We start from the raw sequence: 22188 nt of genomic DNA on the forward strand, positions 1-22188 counted from the left end.
TCATACAATATATAAATAATTCTACTGATTTCTTAAAATTTACGTATGAAATTGGAATTAATGAGATGAATTACTTGGATGTGACATTAATTAAAGTTAGGAATCAATATACCTTCGGTTCCACAAATGAGCGTAACACTTCCAGTAGACACCACGTAAAATCTTTCAAACCTAAAGTTTAATCCACATAACGCCAAAACATGAAATACAAACGGAAAAACACAAGGACATGATAAACACGACTTCCCAGTGCTGTAGTAGTGCTAGATGGAATAATCAAAACATCTCTAACTTAGCACCGGAGGACATAAAAGACGCCAATAGCAGTTTAGCGCTTTCAACCAAAAAATACTGGTCTTCCTCAGAACTGCGTATGTAAGCAATCTACCAGTTTATAAAAACTTGTTGGCGCCAAAAATTGTAAACCGCCATTAAAGGCGCAACACCAAAAAACACATAATATACAATAATGTAATATATAATGTAATGTATAATAATACCCGCTTGTTTTGCACTCAAACATTGATATATTAAAATTAAAATCACACATATTGCTCTACCGATAAAAAGTAGTCGTATCTAAAAAGTTACAACAACACTACAATAAATTAAACAAGTTATATTAAACCTAGTGTGTGAAAAAGTCATAAATGTACTCATAAATATGCTCATGAATATACCACACTAATAATTAATTGTTAATTATTAATTAAGTGGACTAATCCTATGAAATAAATATATAGAGGTATAAAATGTATATGGGCTAATGCTATTAAGGAAATATAAATAAGCAAGTTGATTCAATTGAAATAAAATAAACTAATAAAGCCAGTGTTACACAGACCATGATGAATATAAATTAATATAAGTAATAATATATAAAAAATATAAATAATGTGAATAATAAATGTAATGTATTAAATTGAAAATTATTTATAAAATTATATAAAGCAAAATTTTGTGTATTGATATAAATTTTGGATGGCATACGGAACTTGGAAGGACTTCACTCCGAATTGTGTGAATTAAAAGGTGAAGTTAAACATTTGACTGCACTTGTTTCTAGACTTTTGTCGGGGGTTACAGAACCCAACCAGCTTGTTTTGCAGTTAGCACAGCACAACAACTATGGTAATTTAGGCAATATAGCCAATTCTCAACCTAGTATACCATGCCATACTGTTCCTGGTTTAGCTTTGCTCAATTCTACTAAGAAGGGGCAAGCTGCCCCACCATGTATGAACAATGACAATGACCGGAACAACTATAATGGCTGCAATGAGATACATTCTGATCATGTTGGCGAGCATTCCTCTGAAAGTCTTGACATACCTAATGGTCAAAGATCAAGGCACAACAGTCGCCAACATAGATTGGATATCACTGCACCGTTATCGAGCAGTAACATTAATATTTCTGACTTTACGTTTGACTTTTCATTATATGATTACGACCTTGAGGCTAAGAGGACAGGTACCAAACCTAAAAGAATGCCACCTACTAGAACATATTCAACTGTTACTGCTAGCAAATTAGAACATAAAGATAATTGTTTTCACAAGCACAAGCAACCTTTACCATCTGTGGTTGGTCCTAATGCTAGGACGGACAGCTCTGATTTATTCAACAAATTTCTTTCATTTGACTTCATTGTTGATAATGTTGAAGGGTCGGACAAAGTTGTTCACACACAAGATGGAAGTAATAAGAATGAGACTGTCTGTTTGAAATCATCGATTTATTTATTAGGGAAGAAACTGAAAACTATCAATGGACTTAAGGTGGACAATATGTATTTACAGAAATGTTTAGATGATAAGATCGTTCCTAAAGGGTTAAGATTTTTTAAACTACCTTTGGGTATAGATTTGACTGACTTGGGCAAAAAGGAATTTAATAGTTTTTTTGATGCATGTGGTTTTAATTTTATTAGTTTATTAATGAAATATTATGATGAGAGATTAAGCAAGTTAATTCACGAAGTGGAAGTTTTAAACACTCAGATAGTGAATGATTTACTGTTCAAATATTGGGAAAAACTATATAACAAGCAATATTCTGAAGCTGGTAAATGGGCATCCACCTTATGTAAGAGGAAATATGATAAAATTAAGAGAGATAGAGAACAATACCATCAACAATTAGCTTATGTGTGGCCTAAAAAATGAAATAATGTTGGTGGACAACACAAAGTGGGTAGTACTTTTGATCAAGAGGTAATGTTAGGAGATGATGCCCACACAGAACATTATAACCAACGGGATTTTCAGACACACTTGAGGGACAACAATCCCCCTTATCAGAGAAAGGGTCAAAGGACATTTGTCAGAGGGAATCAGAGGGTGGGTCCGTCTTATTACCGATATTAACCAGTAATCAGAACGTAGTGAATACAGCAGCTACACACACTACCCATCTAGGGGACAGTAATCATGGCGTAATTATGAATGACGATGAAAATGAGATCGTAGTTAAAGGGAAAGTTTTTTCCTATCGACATTTCAACATATATAATTACACAGACTTGCAAATAAACAAAGTCCATTTTAGTTTATTTGAGAAGGGGATGAAATTTATACCCAATCCTAAATTTACATTAACCGATGTATTGATAGATTTCAAGAAATACATCAGGAAAATTAATTTAGAAGTCTTTTTTAAAGAAAAAAATATTAAGAAAGTAAATAAAAATGATGGTGACAATATAATTGGTCCAAATTTGTCTATCAGGAGTAAGTTTACACCTCCAAATCACCCCATAATTGACACTTTTGATAAGGTTGTAACTAGAGAAATTTACAGTGAGTACAACCAACTTAAGAAGGTGAAAGAGTTTAACAATTTGACATTGGAAGAGATAGGACTACTTCAATCTATGAGAGGTAATAATTCTATAAGAATTATGAAACCCGATAAAGGGGGGGGGGGGCATTGCAATATATGATAACATGATATACATACAAAAAATTTATGATATATTACACAATACAGGGAATTATGAAACAATTTCCAGGAATGAACTACACATTGCTTATCGTAGGATTGATTCTTATATTGAAGAGTATTTACTTGATGGTAGAATTACTAATGAGATATACAACTTTATTAAAGTTGAACATCCTAAGTTAGCTACAATGGTAGGGATTCCTAAGACTCACAAAGATACAAACGACCCTCCCCTGAGACCTATAGTCTCGGGTAGTTACTTGAAGTCTTTCAAAATGGGGAAGTTAATAGATACAATATTGAAAAATATTTATACCCTCATTCCACACATGGTGAAGGATTCGTGGTGTTTCCTCTCTATGTATCCAGTTTCTTTTATTGAGAACACCACTTCTAAATATATAATCACTATAGATGTGATTGATTTGTTCTCATGTATTCCTAAAGAAGAGGGCCTAGAGGCTTTCACCAACAGTTTGAGAAGACATACAGATTTAGAATGGGACACTATTTGTCTAATAACTGAAATGATGTCCCTGGTCTTAGATAACAACTTCATATTTTTTGAAGGTGAGTTATTTAGGCAAACTAGAGGCGTAGCGATGGGGGCGGCTTGCGCCCCCATTTATGCCAATCTTGTTATGCTTAACTGGGAGGATGAGGTGTTATTTAAGAGCCCATATTTTTCTAAGGTAATTTATTACTCCAGATTCTTGGATGATTTGTATTTGCTATGGCAAGGAAGCGAGGAAGAATTGCTAGCTTTTATAGATTTCATCAATCATAGTAGTGACTACTTGAAGTTCACGCATGCTATAGATACAACTTGTTTACCATACTTAGATACTCTTGTAACACACAAAGATGGGAAGGTGAGTTCCAAAATTTACAGGAAAATTACTTTTTCCAATAATTATTTGGATTACACCAGTTGTCATCCCCCTAAGGTTAAATACAATGTCTTTAAAGGACAATGTATTAGAGCCGCGAGAATGGTATCTGAGGTGGTAGATATGGAAAAGGAATTATTACTAATTAAAAGGTATTTTTCACAATGAGGGTATCCTGAATGTATGATGGATGAGGTTATGTCATACATAATAGACCAGTGGGGTACCAGGTACAAACCACTATTGGGTTCAGGAGATATTCAAATTGTTCCTAATTTGAATAATGCTGGAGTGGGTCCTAGTTATTTAAGGGCTTGTATTATACTATATAATGTTGGGACTGATAAAATTAAACAAATTATATTCAAGTTTTGGTATTTGATAAGTAGTGACCAGCATTTAGTCAATATATTGGGTACTAAACCAAAGTTTGTATATAGGATGGGGTATAATATGAAAAAGTTATTAGAGTATCATATAGAGGATAGTAGGAAACACAGTTCCTATACAGGTAGTAGAAAGTGTGGTTTCTGCAACTATTGCAAATTTATGTATTGTGACAATAAAATTTTACTCCATAATGGACACAAAAGTTTGATCACATGTAAAAAAGGAAACTGTAATACCAAACAAGTTATCTATTTAGCGAAATGTGATACATGTGAGGCATTTTATGTAGGGAGGACTGAACGTAGTCTGAAAAAACGTATATACAATCACTTATGTAGTATTAGGATGAAGGATTCAAGTAATGCTTTGTATAGACACGTTCATTTACAAGGTGTAGAACATACATTTAAATTTGCAATATTGGAAGAAATCATTAGTAATCCCAGGGGTGGTGACGTAAGGGGATTGCTTGCATTCAGGGAGGCATGGTGGCAATTGTATTTAGATGCCACCAGTCCACCGGGACTTAACGATAGTATATCAACTAAAAGTTTATTATTATAGTCTATATACTTATTTCCTGATATAGATTATGAGGCTTTAACAACTGAGTCTTTGCCACTACATATTATGGATGAAATATGATGATTAATATATACACATATTTTTCAGTACTTGTTTGTTCAACCATCACCTATTATACTTTTTGAAAAAGTCCCCATATTATATAATTTACAACACATGTTTTATGGCAAGATTACGTACACATTTTTAACATTTATAATTAATATATATTGTGTATATGTATTTATATATATTTTTTTCTATTAGACAATGGTTTTAATACAATTTTTTAACTGTTTTTGAAATATTGGTATGCAATACACAATACATAATTATTTAATTAATTTTAATCTATTTCAGTTTGTAATGTCAATTGGTTGTCAATTTATAAAGTGTATCACTATCAAGAAATTTATATCAATACACAAAATTTTGCTTTATATAATTTTATAAATAATTTTCAGTTTAATACATTACATTTATTATTCACATTATTTATATTTTTTATATATTATTACTTATATTAATTTATATTCATCATGGTCTGTGTAACACTGGCTTTATTAGTTTATTTTATTTCAATTGAATCAACTTGCTTATTTATATTTCCTTAATAGCATTAGCCCATATACATTTTATACCTCTATATATTTATTTCATAGGATTAGTCCACTTAATTAATAATTAACAATTAATTATTAGTGTGGTATATTCATGAGCATATTTATGAGTACATTTATGACTTTTTCACACACTAGGTTTAATATAACTTGTTTAATTTATTGTAGTGTTGTTGTAACTTTTTAGATACAACTACTTTTTATCGGTAGAGCAATATGTGTGATTTTAATTTTAATATATCAATGTTTGAGTGCAAAACAAGCGGGTATTATTATACATTACATTATATATTACATTATTGTATATTATGTGTTTTTTGGTGTTGCGCCTTTAAGGCGGGTTACAATTTTTGGCGCCAACAAGTTTTTATAAACTGGTAGATTGCTTACATACGCAGTTCTGAGGAAGACCAGTATTTTTTGGTTGAAAGCGCTAAACTGCTATTGGCGTCTTTTATGTCCTCCGGTGCTAAGTTAGAGATGTTTTGATTATTCCATCTAGCACTACTACAGCACTGGGAAGTCGTGTTTATCATGTCCTTGTGTTTTTCCGTTTGTATTTCATGTTTTGGCATTATGTGGATTAAACTTTAGGTTTGAAAGATTTTACGTGGTGTCTACTGGAAGTGTTACGCTCATTTGTGGAACCGAAGGTATATTGGTGTTTTGCACTACAATCTTTGTTTGGTAAAGTTAGGAATCACTTTAAGTCAAAAATATTTAGGAAGAAAACATACTCTAATTCATATTTGCATTATACTAGTGGACATCCCCTCCATCAGAAAAAAAGTATAGTAAAAGGTCAATTTGTTAGAATATCAAGAATGACTTCAGATGATAAAGATTTTGGTGACGAATGTGAATTTTTGACTCAAATGATTTTAGAAAGAGGTTATCCTTTGGAATTTTGTAATAGTATTAAATATGAAGTTATTGAAGGTAGAAAAAGCAGATTTGAACCAATATTAGGTAAAGGATTACCAAATTTGGAAAATAATGAAGGAAGTAATAGCGTTGAGGTAATAGATTTTAGTGATGGTAGAAAGAAATGATTTAATCAGGCATTTCTTACTGATTTTAGTGAAGATTCATGGATAATTCAAAAAATATTTGATAAAGAATGGGACAAATTCATTAAACTTACTGATTTAGGGTTAAAATATAAAGAACCTTTGAAAATCATATATAGAAGAGGACGAAATATTAAAGATTGGTTGATGGCTCGGAATAAAATAGTAAAAAAGAAGACGATGACAATAAAGGGCACATACCCCGTGTGGGATGTGTGCACAGTGCCCATGGATGGCAGATACAGTGATTGAATCAAGGGGAAAAGAAATTGTAGGTAAAATACATAGTAGATGTGACTCTTACAGTGTTATATATATTGCTACATGTGGGGTATGTTCTGGTTTTTACGTTGGTAAAACTGAGAGAAAGATAAAAAGGAGAGTTTATTAACATATCAATGATATAAAAAATAAAAAAGAAGGGAATGCTTTGTATAGACACACGTTAATATGTCCCCTAGCGAAATACAAGTTTTTCATTATTGAAGAAGTTCAAAAAGATGAAAGAGGGAGCTTATGGGAAAGTAAAATTGAATATTGGGAATTATATTGGCAGATTATTTTGGAGGCTAATAAATTCCCAGGTCTTAATGATAATATTTCCCTTGCACCTGTTCTTAGAATGAGGGCAGATAGACTATGAAAACATATAAACATGCATGCAAATATTTTATGTCAATGGCCAATTTTAAGATTTAATTTTAGGATGTTCATTTTATGATTTATATTTCACAAGTATGGTTATATAGGATTTCTTAAAAAATATTTTTAACATTAATATTTATATGTATTTAAAATATTTAAAATATTTAATATTTTATATTTAATATACAGTGCAAGTTATTGTCTAACATCGCTTTATATTACTTCATATTACATTTTATACATTTTAATATGTTTTATAATTAATATATTACCAAATGTCTTGTTGTTATGTATTTGCAATTTTGCAATTTTCCTTTTGACCACTTGGTGGTAGTATTTTATTTAAAATATGGTTGATTTAGTATATTTTTATATATGGTGTACGATATATATATATATTTATATGTAAAACACTGGATCTAAATTATATCAAATTATATTTAGTTTATGATGTAAATTTCATTTTTATTTTTTAGATTTATATTTACAAGTGACGTTTTTAACATATTCAAGAAAGTGTAGAAGTTCAAGTGATATAAAATGAGATTAGTGTGATGGATTAAACAGTAGGAATATATATTAATGAGTTGAACTCTAGATGCGATTGGATAATTCAAATGTTTGTGGAGGATATATAAAGGTTAATTTGTAATTATGGTGTTGTCTAATGAAGTCTGGATGTGTTGGGCGAAAAACATGGCGATTCGTTAAGCGTTTAACGTTTGTATTTGTTAATAATAAACAGTTTTTATTTAAGCTCGCTCTCCGGTGTTTCGTTTTCCTCATACAGTGCGTTTGCTGGTTATTGGTTTGTGTTCGCATTGGTCCTCAGTTTTGGATTTTTAACACAAGCAACTTTACAAATACGTTTTTAAACACAAGCATCTGTGCAAATCAGTTTAATATACAAATGACATATAATTTTTTACACAATTTGAGCTAGGCGTGCTGGCATATGTGTTACATATCCACTGCACTACTTCTCCTGGCGTAGCTGACAGTAACTTACATTGTCACAGATGGTATTAGCATTTCTCCTATATAAGTAAATAGATATAATGGTATTAGCATTTAAGCTCAGTTGTCAAGGAGTACAGATTAAACTGAACTTAAAGCAAAATGATCTAGAGTGAAATATAGATATGGAGGCAGCAATATAAATAATGGGAGTAAATTCTGAAGGCTGTTAGGTATAATTAAGTATAAACATGATGAAAAATTGTAACAACAGAAAACCAGGGGTTGGCAACAGTTGATATGATACCCCAACTGCATGTAAAGGATGGGGATTGAGGATGAGGATGATGATGATGATTTCATGCTAGGATGAGCATTTTCCATTATGGTTTGTATTATTAAGGACCTTTAATTGAATTGCTTTGTACTGGTGGGCACAGTGTAGTGTTTACTGATTGATTATATACAGAAAGGGGCAGATTTATGTATATAAAGGAATCTACCAGGCATACTAATTGTGCTTTGTTAACTGAGTAAGATAGTGATATTGGACATATCGAAGGACAAATAATGCAAGTGAAGTAGCTGGATTAGACCCACTCATGAGTTCATACGAGTTACAAATAGGAGACTCGAAGTATAACAAAAGCGCTTATCCTTTGGGTATAGCCTCTGTGGATTTTGTCTTATTGGAGTGAATAAAGTGGATTTTGTTATAGTTCAGTTGAGTCTTCTATTAGCAACTCATATGAACTTGTGAGTCCACTCCAGCTACTTCACTTGGACTCTTCGTCCTTTGGTTTGTTGTGTTTTGTTTTTACTATATTGGACATATCGAACAAATATTTATGATTAAAGGAGTAATGCTAGGTTTTCTTATTGCCTATATGTGATACTGATGAGTGGATGAGATGAGGTTTTGGTCAAAACAGGGTCATTATACAGACTGCCAAACAATGTAAAATAGATGACCTTGAGTGCGTAATATGTTATGTATGAATGCAAAGGATATTTTATATAAATTATAATGTTCCCCACAGGGCTGGATCCTAAACTGATAAAGGAAAATATAAGATATATGGACACTGATTTATATGATATAATATCAGATAAAGAAGGTGAACAGGTGGAGAAATGTTAATTTTAACGGCAGGAGTAGCAGATGGTAGTATTCACAGAGTTTCAGCAGAATGTTATTAAAGAGACATAGAGTAGTACTAATAAAAAAACAAAGACATAGAGGTGATTATGAGAAATAGTTTAGGTGACATTGTGTTACCTCTCAACTGTACAGATTTTCACAGAATGTCCAGATTTTTGCCTCATATTTTTGGTGTGTTCCTCCTAAAATCTGTATCTTTCTGGCAAATAGCTGAGGACTGAAGTAATTAAATAATGACAAATATTTGAGTTTAAAACTCCACATCCTTCAGAAAATTCATGCTAATGCAAAGCCTATTATTTTATCAACTTTCTAAGTTTGTAAGAACAGTATTTAAAATCTGTCCCTATCCCCCCCCCCCGTCATTTTAGGGTTTGTCTAGATTTTTTGCTCTAAGAGGTTGAGTGATATAATGTAGCACATAGAGTGATCGTTATACATAACAAGATTGCAGTGGCTCTGAAGACGCATCTTTCACCCCATGTGAGAAAAGCATTGAAGTCAGAATAAGAAAGTTATGTATGCTTGCTATGTGATTGTCTCAGTAATAAATATTATCAAAGTGGTCAGATGTATGCCCTTGGAATTACAGAATGATGTTATTATAATGGCTGTAACAGCACAATGTGGACAACATAAATGCTGTTATAATTCAAATTTATAGTAATGTTGGGGAACAAATGGCAGGGCAGTGACAGTCGATCTGATGGTTGACAGGTATGGGTTGCCCAGAGTTTAGCAATAAAAAACTTTAACGCAGCATTGAGGTTGGTTTTCCCTCTCATGACTCATGTAGCTTCTTGCAACTTAATAACATATATCAGCAGGGCAAACTCAATAAAGCTGTTTTTGCACGTCTATTTATTTTTCATGACTCACTACCGCTGGTTTAAAGTCCCTTATTTCCATGAAGACTTTAAAAACATTTAGAATTAGATTGTTCTCCCTTCGGATGATGCTGCCATGACCATCTTGCTAACTTCAATGCCCCTGTGGCAATCTGGCAGGTGCTAAAGTAAAGCTCTTCTGAGTGATTAGCATTACCTTTATATCAGCACCACAGGGTTTTAGTAGCAAACCAGAATGTAGGCGTGTGCTGTCAGTTTTTGATCTAACAGCTTGTCAGCATGCTTCCTGATCTTTCCACTGACTAGTCCTTTGTGCCGCCTTAATGACCTGATTTTTATATTATTGAATTTTTGTTTTATTTATTTAACCCCATAGGCAGGCTGATGCAAAGACCCCTTTGAATGCCTACATACCAAGAGAGTTATTAACTCTGTGCAGCATTGATTACCTTATTTTTATATTACTAAATTGTCAATTCTTTTTTTCTTTCTTATTTGTTAACCCAGTGGGCAGGCTATTCCAATGACCATTTCAATGCTTGCATACTGAGAAGGTTACTAACTCAAGTGGTCAGTTTAACATCACAGGCATCATCCTGATTTCTATGGCTATGTGTCACCATCCTTACAGCCTCTTTCCTGCCGAATGATCTGGTTACCCACAGTAGGCATCATATTAGATTTATATGGCATGAGGTTCATGCTAGTTGTATCACCAAAATGTATCACATTACACTTTTTGAATTATTGGAGTACAAATAATTCTTTAAATTCATCACATCATGTAAATTAGTCAGCAATGTCCTCATCTTTGAATTGTCAGTGAAATATATTTGTTCATTCTAATAGAAGCTAAACCTTCAATATAAGGTGGTATGGAACTGAACTAGATGCTTCTGAAAGATCCAAATAGGTTACATCTACTGGTGTGTATATATGCTGGTCAAGAGCATCTCTCAAATTCCCATGAAATTCACCAAATTGTCAGTACATGAGTGCCTGAGACAAATGCTGTGTTGATTTGTATCATATGCTATGCTGTGCTACCAGATACAAGGCCATAACAGACAGCAGGATCCTTTTAAAGAGTTTACCAATGTTACATGAAAAAATAGCATATACACCTGTAATTATTTCCATCACAGATGTAACACTGCCTGGTTACAGATATCAGAATCACCTCTCTCCATATCTTCAATACAAAGCAAGCTATGAGGACTCATTGAAACATGATAAACTGTAAGTTCTGACTTTACTGACAAAATAATCATATAAGTTGTCAGGGCCAGCAGCAAAGTTTTCCTTAGTATATTTAGCATACATATTTCTGTGATTAGTGGACATAATGGTGACGTTTTGACTGTCAGTGACTGCAGATGATTAGGCGTGTAAGATGTTAATAAGCTACTCCCTGTAGTTCAGATGTTGTCATCCTCCAGTTACACTCTGTGTGACTTAAAACAAGTCACTTAATCAGGCAGTGCCTCTTGGTTATCAATGAAAAGTGATAATTGTATCCAGTGGGCCTGCTTAGTTAATAAATCAATGCAAAATCAGCTACCTTAATTGATAATATACATTATTATCATTCACTGTCACTGCAGGAAAAAAAATCCTATTGTCTCTCTACACAATAATGTCTGTTACTATCAACAGTAAATGCTATTTACCCTTGAGATTGTTCTGAGCTCTCAGACATGTATAAAATATTTTTGTTATCAGTAGAATAAGATGTAAGTTTAAACTCATGTCTTACTTTGGAAGTCATAACTTTTCTCCTAAGATAACCTTTGACGTTTATTGTTACTAGGTTCATAGGTTCATTAGTTCATACTAGGCTATCTGCCCGAGGGCATTTACAAGCCTAGCCCATCGTTTTGTGGCTTACGCCACCCCTTTAGTATGGGGAACTATACCCATTATTTTGCTGTGCCTCTGTCGAGCAGTGACACTGAGGTAATCCCTGGGGTATATCTGCGATCTCCCATCCATTGGTCAAGATTTATCTTGAACAAGGCCAGCGAGTGCTCTGCCTCATGTACGGGATTTTGTTCCACAGCATAGGAGTCTTTGGGTGATGAATCTATCCCTCCAGCGTCCTATTAATAGCCATGTCAAGGTTTAAGTCTCCCGCCCTTGTGGCTCTGATGGATCTAGATTTTTTGAGGTGAAGCATATTCATCAAATCTGGGTTTGACATGGCCTTGTATGTTAGGCAAAGGTCACCTCTGAGCAAGCGGTAAGCGACTGAATAGAACTGGAGTTCTTTCAGTCGGGCAGCATAAGACAGATTTTTGAGACCCTTTATCCTTTTGGTGAGGAACTTTTGTGGCCTCTCCAGCTGCTGCAAGTGTCGGGTCAGATACACTATATGCTCATAGGTCCATAGGTTCATATGTGTGTACTAAACTAATACCCACTGGGGCTTTTTTAAGCCTACCCATGCATCCCATATCTCTCACAAGTTTTGATACCCTTGACAAGTGTAAGGAGGGGCTTGAGAGATGAAACATTTACAAGCAGGGGCCTGGGAGATGAACCATTTATTAGCTGCCTGTGTCTGGTTCCCCATCCAGTTGTCCAAGTTACTTTTGAATTGGATTAGGGAGGAACTCTATTTAACAGGGATGGGGAGCCTGTTCCAGAGAAGAGGTAGTTTCTGGGATACATACCTGTCTCTCCAATAGGTCCTATTTATATCACCAGCAATTCTGATGCTATTTGTTTTGTGGATATGCAGGAGGTCTATCAGAGTGGGGTTTGATGATGCCTTGTATACCAGGCATAGATCTCCCTTCAGCAACCTATAGGAGACAGAATTCAGGAACAGGATTTTGAGGCGGTCTGCATAGAACAGGTTATTCATGCCTGGTATTCTTTTACTGATTTGCCTGGTTAGGTCTGATGAGTGCTGAATACAATGGAACAATAACCTCCTTGGACCTAGATGCCATACCTTTGTTTATAAGTTGCACACCGTAGGATGATTTCTTCACTACCTTAGACAAGTGATGGTCAAAGGTTAGATTACTGTCCACATGTGTCCCCAAGTCCCTCATTATTGGGTTGGCTCTTAGGGTGTATTGTCAATGTGGTAGTTACCAGAGCTCGCTCACTTCCACAAGGATGTTGTTATGTATTTCTTGGCATTTAGTTTTAGTCCATGGCTCTGACATCAGTTATTTGTCTGTGCCAGCCCTTCCTGGAAAATATAAGTTTAATTGGGGGATTGTATGACTACTGCTAATTTGCAATTGCCTACAAATTTGGTTAGCCAGAGGCCCTAAACATTGGCCTTGAGTACAGTGAAGTAGATGCCAAAAAGGAGTAGTTTCAGGACTGGTCACTGAGGGACTTTGCCAGTAACTGGGCTCTTTGTAGAGGTTGACTCCCCAGTTCTCAGTTCCTGAGTCCTTTCTGTGAACCAGTTAGCTATTCATTGGGTAACATAGATTCACAGGTTCATAGGTAGGTACTGGGCTATTGGCCCTAGGGCCTATATAAGCCTAGCCAAAAAGGTACCCTGGCTTTCGCCACCCAAGAAAATTATTTTCCTGTGCCACTGTTGAGCAGAGCCACATAAGTGATCCCTGGGGTGAATTTCCTATTTCCCATCCAATCATCAAGATTTTCTTGAAGAGTGCTAATGAGGAGCTTTGTTTGATATAGATAGGTAGTTTGCTCCAGAGTATGGGAAGTCTCTAAGACAGGAATTTATCCCTCCAGCATGTTCTGTTTATTGTGGTGACAATGTTTAGGTTCTATGAGCATGTAGCTCGGAGGGATTGGGATTTCCTCAAGTGGAGCATGTCCAGCAGCTCTGGGTTTGACATAGCTTTGTATGTTAGGCAGAGATCGCCCCTGAGAAGGCGATATGCGACAGAGTAAAGCTGGAGATTTTTGAGACGGTCTGCATAGGGCACCTGTTTGAGGCCAGTAATCCTCTTTGTGAGGTATTTCTGTGGTCTTTCCAGTTGTTGTAGATGTCTTGTGAGGTACATACCAAAAGGGGCGTTGTACTCTATAATGGGTCTAATGAGTGATGAGTAGAGGGGAACAATGACCTCTTTCTTCCTGGATGAGAAACCTTTTGTGATGAGGTGTGCCATGTAGAAGGATTTCCTGACTACTGTGGTGATGTGATTATCAAAGGAGAGACTACTATCCACCTGTGTCCCAAAGTCTCTTATCACACTTTCGGTGTTAAGTTTACTACCGCCTATGTGGTAGTTCATGCGTACAGAGTTTTTAACATAGGGGATGGCAATGCACTTTTTGGCACTGAGCTTGAGGCCATGGATTTGACACCAGGCATCTGTCTCAGTGAGGCCCTTTTGTAGGATGTCCACATCATTAGGAGTTTTGATTATGGCTCCTAGTTTGCAGTTGTCTCCAAACTTCATTAGCCAAAGACCTTCTGTGTTAACCTGCACTTCAGAGAAGTAGATACCAAGCAGGAGAGGACCTAGGACTGAACCCTGTGGTACTCCACTTGTCACTGGTCTGAAGTCAGATTTGGAGTCTGCTACTTTCACAGTGTGGGTTCTGTCAGTGAGCCAGTTGGCAACCCATCTTGTGGCATTGGGATTTATACCTAGTTTAGTAAGTTTATCTATAATTCCAGAGTGGAGGATGGTGTTGAAAGCCTTGGCAAGATCTAGATAGGCTCTGTGACCACCTTACCCATGTCTACGGCTTTGGTGACTGTTTCAAAGAAGTCTATCAGGTTTAGGAGACATGATCTGGCTTTTACAAACCTGAACTGGGTAGGGTCCAGAGTTTGGAGATTACCAATGTCTTTGTTTCAAAGTTCCATGATGATACATTCCATGGCCTTGCAGACCAGGCTCATCAGGCTAATGGGGCAGTAGTTCCCGGGGTCTGTGGTGGCTCCCCCTTTGTGGAGTGGGATAACCATTGCTGTGCACCATTCAGTGGGCACAAAGCCTGATGTAAGGCTATGATTGAACATGGTACTTAGGTGGGGTGCCAGTTTGCTCTGTAGTTTGTGTAGAACGCAGCCTGGGATGTTGTCATGCCCCATGGATGCTGTGTTCTTGGCTTTGGAGAGTGTGGTTTTTACCTGTGCAGCTGTGATTACAGGAACTTTGCATTCTTCTGGTATAGAGATGGGCTCTTTAGGGGGTGAGAGGGGGGCAAAGTTAGCACTGAACCTATCTGCCAGGATGTTGGCAATATCAGTTGGTTCTGTATATTTAGTGCCATTGTGCTGTAACTTAGAGCAGATCTGAGTGTTGCCATTGAGATTCTTGACATAGCTATAGAATGCTTTGTGATTGTCTTTAGAATCAGTGGCAATTTTGTTTTCATAACTAGCTTTGGAGGATTTTATGAGGGATCTCAGCTTCTTACTGAGGTTGACCAGGGAGTTCCTCCAATCATGGGATTTTACTCTTTTTTGCAACAGTTTCTTTATTCTGTTGTAGAGTTTGTTTATGGCAGAGGGCCACCAGATTGGCTTCATGATCCATGCATTCGTGTAAGTGCTTATAAAGTGCAATTGTGTAAGGTTCAGTAGTCGTACCTCTATTGTCCGTCTGCATGGGTGTCGTGAAGTTTGCCAATTCTGTGTTAAGATGCATGAAGTTGGCTTTGGAGAAAGGTTTTACGGTAGTTTCCCTAATGGGGTGGAGACGGGATGTGGATGCCTCGGGTGATTAGCTTGTGGTCGGATCTGACCAATGAGGAACTGACCTCTGGTGTGGAACACCGGTCAACCATGTTGGTAATGACCAGGTCTAGGATATTGCTGCCCCTGGTGGGGGTGTGGATAAGTTGATCCAAGGCATTGGAATTTCTGAATTTGAGAAGACGTTGAGCTAAAGAGTTGGTACAAGAATAGTTTTCCCAGTTAATGGTGGGGTAGTTGAAATCGCCCATTATTAGGGTGTTGGGTTGTACCCTAATATTTTCCATTGTATGTAGAAATGAGGAGTGGGAATCCTGGGGCATGGTGGGGGATCTGTAGCAAGCTACAATTTGGATTGTGGTCTTGCCCAGAGTTAGTTGCACTTGGATAATCTCAGATGCATTGTGCTGAGCAACTAGCCTGGAGGTGTGGGTATCCTTAATAAATATGGGCATGCCTCCGCCTTTAGTGTTTCGGTCCAGGTTAGGTGGCCAAAAGGTGTGGTATGAATTATAGCCTGGTAATGCAAGGGTGCTCTCTGCAGCCTTGAACCAGGTCTCTGACACTGCACAAATGTTGATGTTCTCCATTTTAAGGAGTGCCTCGAGTGAGTGCATTTTGAGGTTTAGACTTCTAGCATTAAGTAGCATTACCCTCAGATTTTGCTTGCTTGTACCTGTTATGGTGGTGAATTTGTCATTTGAACCTTGCCTAAAAAAAGGCACTATAGGGGTGGCAAGAGCCTTAGCCAGTATCTGGAATCCCAAGGGTGACAGGTGCAGGCCATCTCTGGCAAAGCATCATGGTCTGTCAATCATGTCATCCCAGGCAGACAGATACTGGATCCCCTTAGAATGACACCAGAAGCTTAACCAATTGTTGAAGTCAATCATTTTGTCCTTGCACTGTGGTACCATCCTGGGTGATGGCAGGATGCTACTCAGGGCTAGGGTCATACCTGCCTGGGCTACAAGATCAGAGAGCTCCTCTATGTCTCTTTTCATGTAGTCCAGGGAGGTACATCTCAGCTCATTCACACCAACATGGACAATGACAGAGTCATATTTATACTTGTTGTGGAGTGACCTGAGTGCATACTTTATGTGGTGAATCCTGGCACCTGACAGGTAGCTGACAGTAACTTTTTCCTTGTTTAGCCTGGTGAGTGGAACATCACTGTGCCTTACTATAGTCACCTATGACTAGAGTGTTGGGTACATTGTTATGCCTTATGGGCTGTGGTTGAGTGGCATAGTGAGGTTGTGGGCTATGTGTCATGTGGGTTGTGTTGCGGGGTGGAGGTTGCTTGGATTTCTCCTTTGGAGGTCCCTGTTGCTTGGGCAGATTTTTATTGAGAGCCTCCATGAATGTAGATGTGTGTTTTGTGTTTCTATGTGTGTGTTTTGGTGGTGTAGGTTTTGAGGGACTATGTGAAGAATGCGGTGTGGTGCAAGTGTTTACCTTCTCCTCTTGACTGTCTAGTCCAGTCTTGGGTGAAGAGAGTTTTGCTTCCAGTTTGGCTATATAAATGCATCTCTCACAGGTTGTAGTGTTGGCTGGTAGGAGAAGAGGGTTGTCTTGTGTACATGAGGCAATTGCTGTATTGCCCCAAGATGCCCAGATTCATCAGGTAGACAGGAGAAAACACTGGGAGCTGACCCTTAGACATGCCTGGATATGTGCTTATTTATTAAGTACTAAAAACTGTTTTCCTCTAGATAAGTGAAGAAAGTTGAGTGCTGTAGTAATTAGTAGCTTATTTAGTGCTTACAACGAGTTCTGAACAAGTGCTGAATTCAAAGAAACAGATTTTAGTGCTAAAACTAAAAAAACGACTAGTTCTAAGGGAAAATTTGAAGAGCAAATTTTATGGCACCAGGAATAGTTTAACCCTAACTAAGTGGTGATTCATAAAGTGTATTTCTTTTTTTTTTATGAGAGTTTATACCCAACTTCTTGGGATGGTTAACAATGCCCAAGTATAGTAGTGTGTCAAATACTTTGGTCAGGTCATGGTAGGCAGTGTGAACTGTTTTGCCCTTTTCAATTGCTTTGGTGACCTTTTCAAAGAAGTCCACCAGGTTAAGCAGGCATGACCTGTCCTTGACGAAAACTAAACTGAGTAGGTCCAGTGTCTGCAGATCTTTCCATGTCTTTGTATATGAGACTAGTTAGACTTATGGTTCTATAGTATCCAGGATTTGTAGGTGGTCTATCGTTGGGCAAAGGGCTGATGGCTATCATTCTCCATTCATGAGGTGTGACGTCTGTTTGGACGCTATTATGGCTAAACAGTGATTCCAGAGGGACTGATAGGTTATATTTCACATTATTTACCTAGCAGCCTGGGATATTGTCAGGGCCCATCGATGCAGTGTTCTTGGTCTTAAAGAGAACATGGCAGGCCTGCTCCATAGTCATAGTTGGGAGAGATACACTTGATAGCATTTCCTGAAGGGTGGCAGTGTGTGGAGAGAGGTAAAGTTAGAGAAGAGTTTGTCTGCCAGTAGATTTACTATATCTTCTGGCTCAACATAGGTGGCTCTACTAACAATAAGCTCTGCACACAATTGTGTACTGCCTTTGAGGTTACAGTCATACTTAAAAATGCCTTGTTCATGGTTTCTTAGCTTCATAGGTGTTTACTAGGCTAATGACGACTAGGTGTTTGCTAGGCTAATGACCATTAGATGTTTACTAGGTTAATGACCACTAGGTGTTTACTAGGCTAATGACCACTAGGTGTTTACTAGGCTAATGACCATTAGGTGTTTACTAGGCTAATAACCATTAGGTGTTTACTAGGCTAATGACCATAAGGTGTTTACTAAGCTAATGACCATTAGGTGTTTACTAGGCTAATGACTATTAGGTGTTTGCTATAGGCTAATGACCATTAGGTATTTACTAGGCTAATGACCACTAGGTGTTTACTAGGCTAATGACCATTAGGTGTTTGCTATAGGCTAATGACCATTAGGTGTTTACTAGGCTAATGACCACTAGGTGTTTACTAGGCCAATGACCATTAGATGTTTAATAGGCTAATGACCATTAGGTGTTTACTAGGATAATGACTATTAGGTGTTTAACTATGCTAATGACCATTAGGTGTTTACTAGGCTAATGACCACTAGGGCCCTTATAAGTCTAACCGTGCAACCCAAATGTGACCCACAAACCTGATTTACACAGGGGTGCTTCATAGACTGTCCTTCAGAGACATAGGAGAGTGGCCAGGGTGAATTTCTGATTCCCCATCCATTGGTCAAAGTTGTGCTTAAATAGGGATAGGGGGGGACTCTGCTTCACATGGATGGAGAACCTGCTCCAGAGAATGAGAATTCTATGACAAACATATCTGTCTCTACAAATGTCCTATTTATGTCACAAACAAAATTTAGCTATTTTAATCTAGTAGTTCTCATGTTGTTTGTTTTGCAGATGTGCAAAAGGTTAATCAAAACAGAGTCTAGGGATGCCTTGTATGCCAGGCAAAGGTCACCTTCAGAAGTCTATATGATACTGAGTAAGGATGACCAAGAAAGCGAAGCAATAAAGTATGGACCGGTGCTGCAAAACAAGCGGTTTAATATCCACCAAGCAAGAAAGCAAATACTCATTAACGTCACACAATACACAGTACGTTTTTGTTTATCCTACTTCATCAGCTGATGAAGTAGGATAAACGCAACATACTGTGTATGCTTTCTTGCTTGGTGATATTAAACTTCGCTAAGCTAACAAGCGCCTTTATTGCAACTCTTGGTCATCGTTTTGGCTTATTTGTTAGTGTTTTGGTGACCTGGTGAACATTATTTTGTTCTAAATACTGAGTAAGGAGACAGGGCTTTGAGGCAATCAGTGTTAGACATTGTGTTTACTTCCCATGTTATTTTTGTAAGGAACCTTTGTGGATGTTTCAGTTGCTCCATGTGTCTGGTCAGATTCATACCAAAGGGGTCATTCTCCTCTATGATGGGTCTGATGATGAGAGACAAGTACAGTTGTGTGATGACCTCTCTGGACCTAAATGCCATGTCCTTACATATAGGTTGTGGTTGTCCTTGGCCTGGGAGGCCAAAGTTTACCTCTATATTTGGCTTTGATAGACTTTATTTGTCGTTTGATTTGTTTGTTTATTTTGATGAAACTGCTTTTATCCTACTGGGTGATGCACCTCCTAATTATTGACATGATTTCATTCCTTCTGTTACACAGCCTATTGATGTTGTGATTCTACTAGGATGACTTTTTTTTAAGTTATTTCTTTACTTATTCCTGGTGGGCACATCTGTCTATGCAACTATTAACATGCTAGCAAGTTTTTTGTGAACAGTTCTGCATAGGCAGCAGTGTTCTCAGGGTTTATGGGGGCTTGACATTTTGCCATGTGTTCACTCAATGGTAGGAAGCTAGTCTTAGAATAGTTATACTTGGGGTGTACAGTACTCCCCCATATTTGTAAGGACTAGATGCAGTACGTTGGCACCCCTGATATTAATATTGATATGACTGACAAAGGTGCTGATCTTTATATTTGCATGGTGGAAATCTCGCAGTTAAACAGCTGCAAGATTGTTGATGTTTCTGCATTGTACAAATCATGCTGATATTTCCAGTATTATGGTTCTTTGTTTATGAAGGTGTAATCTGCCTTGTAAAACATTTTATAAGGTATGTAAACATTATTCACCCTAACTTTACTAATTAGTTGATTCCCACTAACACTACAGTGATCAGATCTACCGAGTTCTGGAGAGATTGTAACATGCTTCATGGCTAAGTTATTTTTATCCACACCACACAACACTGCCTGGTAGGGTATTCTACTCTTTGATAGTACCCAGTTTGTAAAAGCTATTTATCAGATACTTAGCTACATAATTTAGATAATACAGATTTGTCTAGTTTATTTTTAGACTAATATGACTGAACTATGAGTCACATTTTGCTTAAATCAGTCTTGAAACATTCATTGTTTTAAGTTTTACTGTAGAGTTGAAAGTTTGACTAGGAGACTGAATGGGTCTCTGTAAGTGGATTTTCACATTACAGTCTTAAAAAATACAATTTCATCTTTGAAAACATTAGCTATTCCTGTATATTTCATAGCTTCATAGGTGGTTACTAGGCTAACGACCACAAGGGTCGTTTTAAGCTTAGCCATGCATCCCAAATCTCTGACATGTGCTGATACCTTTGATAAATGTAAGTATGAATTTGGGAGATGAACCATTTACAGGTTACCTGTGTCCATTAGAGACATAGGTGACAAACCAGGGATGAATTTCCTGCCCCCATCTGATTGTCCAAGTTGCACTTGAATTGGGTTAGGGAGGAACTCTGCTTCACATGGATGGGGAGCCTGTTCCATATACACGGTAGTCTCTGGGATACATACATATTTCTCCAGCAGGACCTATTTATATCACAGGTAAGGTTTAAGTTTTTAGAACAGGTTTATTCTGGTACTGTTTGATTTGTGGATATGCAGGAGGTCCATCAGAGTGAGGTCTGACAATGCCCTGTATGCCAGGCATAGATCTCCTCTCAAAAGCCTGTAGGAGACAGAATGCAGGGATAGGCCTTGAGATGGTCTCCACAGGACATTTTACTTATGCCCTGTATTCCTTTAGTGAGGAACCTCTGTGGACATTCCAGTTGTTGGATATGCATGATTAGGTACATACCAAAGGGGGCACTGTACTCAATGATAGGTCTGATGAATGCCGAATACAGTGGAACAGTGACTTCTTTGGACTTAGATGCCATACATTTGTTTAAAAGTTGCGCAACATAGAATGATTTCCTCACCACTGTAGATACATGGTGATCAAAGGCTAGGTTACTAGCTATGTGTGTCCCTAAGTCCCTGACTACTGGGTCAGCTCTAAGGGGTGTATTGTCAATATGATAGTTACCAGGGATGGATGACTTCCCAAAGGAAACTATTATGCATTTCTTGCCATTTAGTTTTAGTCCATGGCTCTGACACCAGTTGTTTGTCTGTGCCAGCCCCTCCTGGAGAACATTTGTGTCAGTGTGAGAGTCAATGACAGCTCCTAATTTGCAATCATTTGAAAATTTAGTCAGCCAGAGACCACTGACATTGGCCTTGACTTCTGAGAAATAAATGCCAAAAAGGAGCAGTCCAAGGACTGATCCCTGAGGGACTCCACTTGTAAATGGCCTCTTTGTAAAGGTGGACTCCCCAATTCTAATTTCCTGGGTCCTGTCTGTGAGTCAGTTGGCTATCCACTGGGTGACATATGGGTTTGTGCATAATCTCTTCAGTTTGTCAACAATGCTCGAGTGGGATATTGTATCAAATGCCTTGGCCAGGTTAAGGTAGGCAGTGTGAACAATTTTGCCCTCATCCATTGGTTTGGTGACCTTCTCAAAGAACTCCACCAGGTTGAGTAGGCATGCTCTGCCCTTGACAA

The sequence above is a fragment of the Protopterus annectens genome, chromosome 4.part0, assembly GCF_019279795.1.
Source record: "Protopterus annectens isolate FY-2018-M chromosome 4.part0, PAN1.0, whole genome shotgun sequence".
Taxonomy (NCBI): domain Eukaryota; kingdom Metazoa; phylum Chordata; order Ceratodontiformes; family Protopteridae; genus Protopterus; species Protopterus annectens.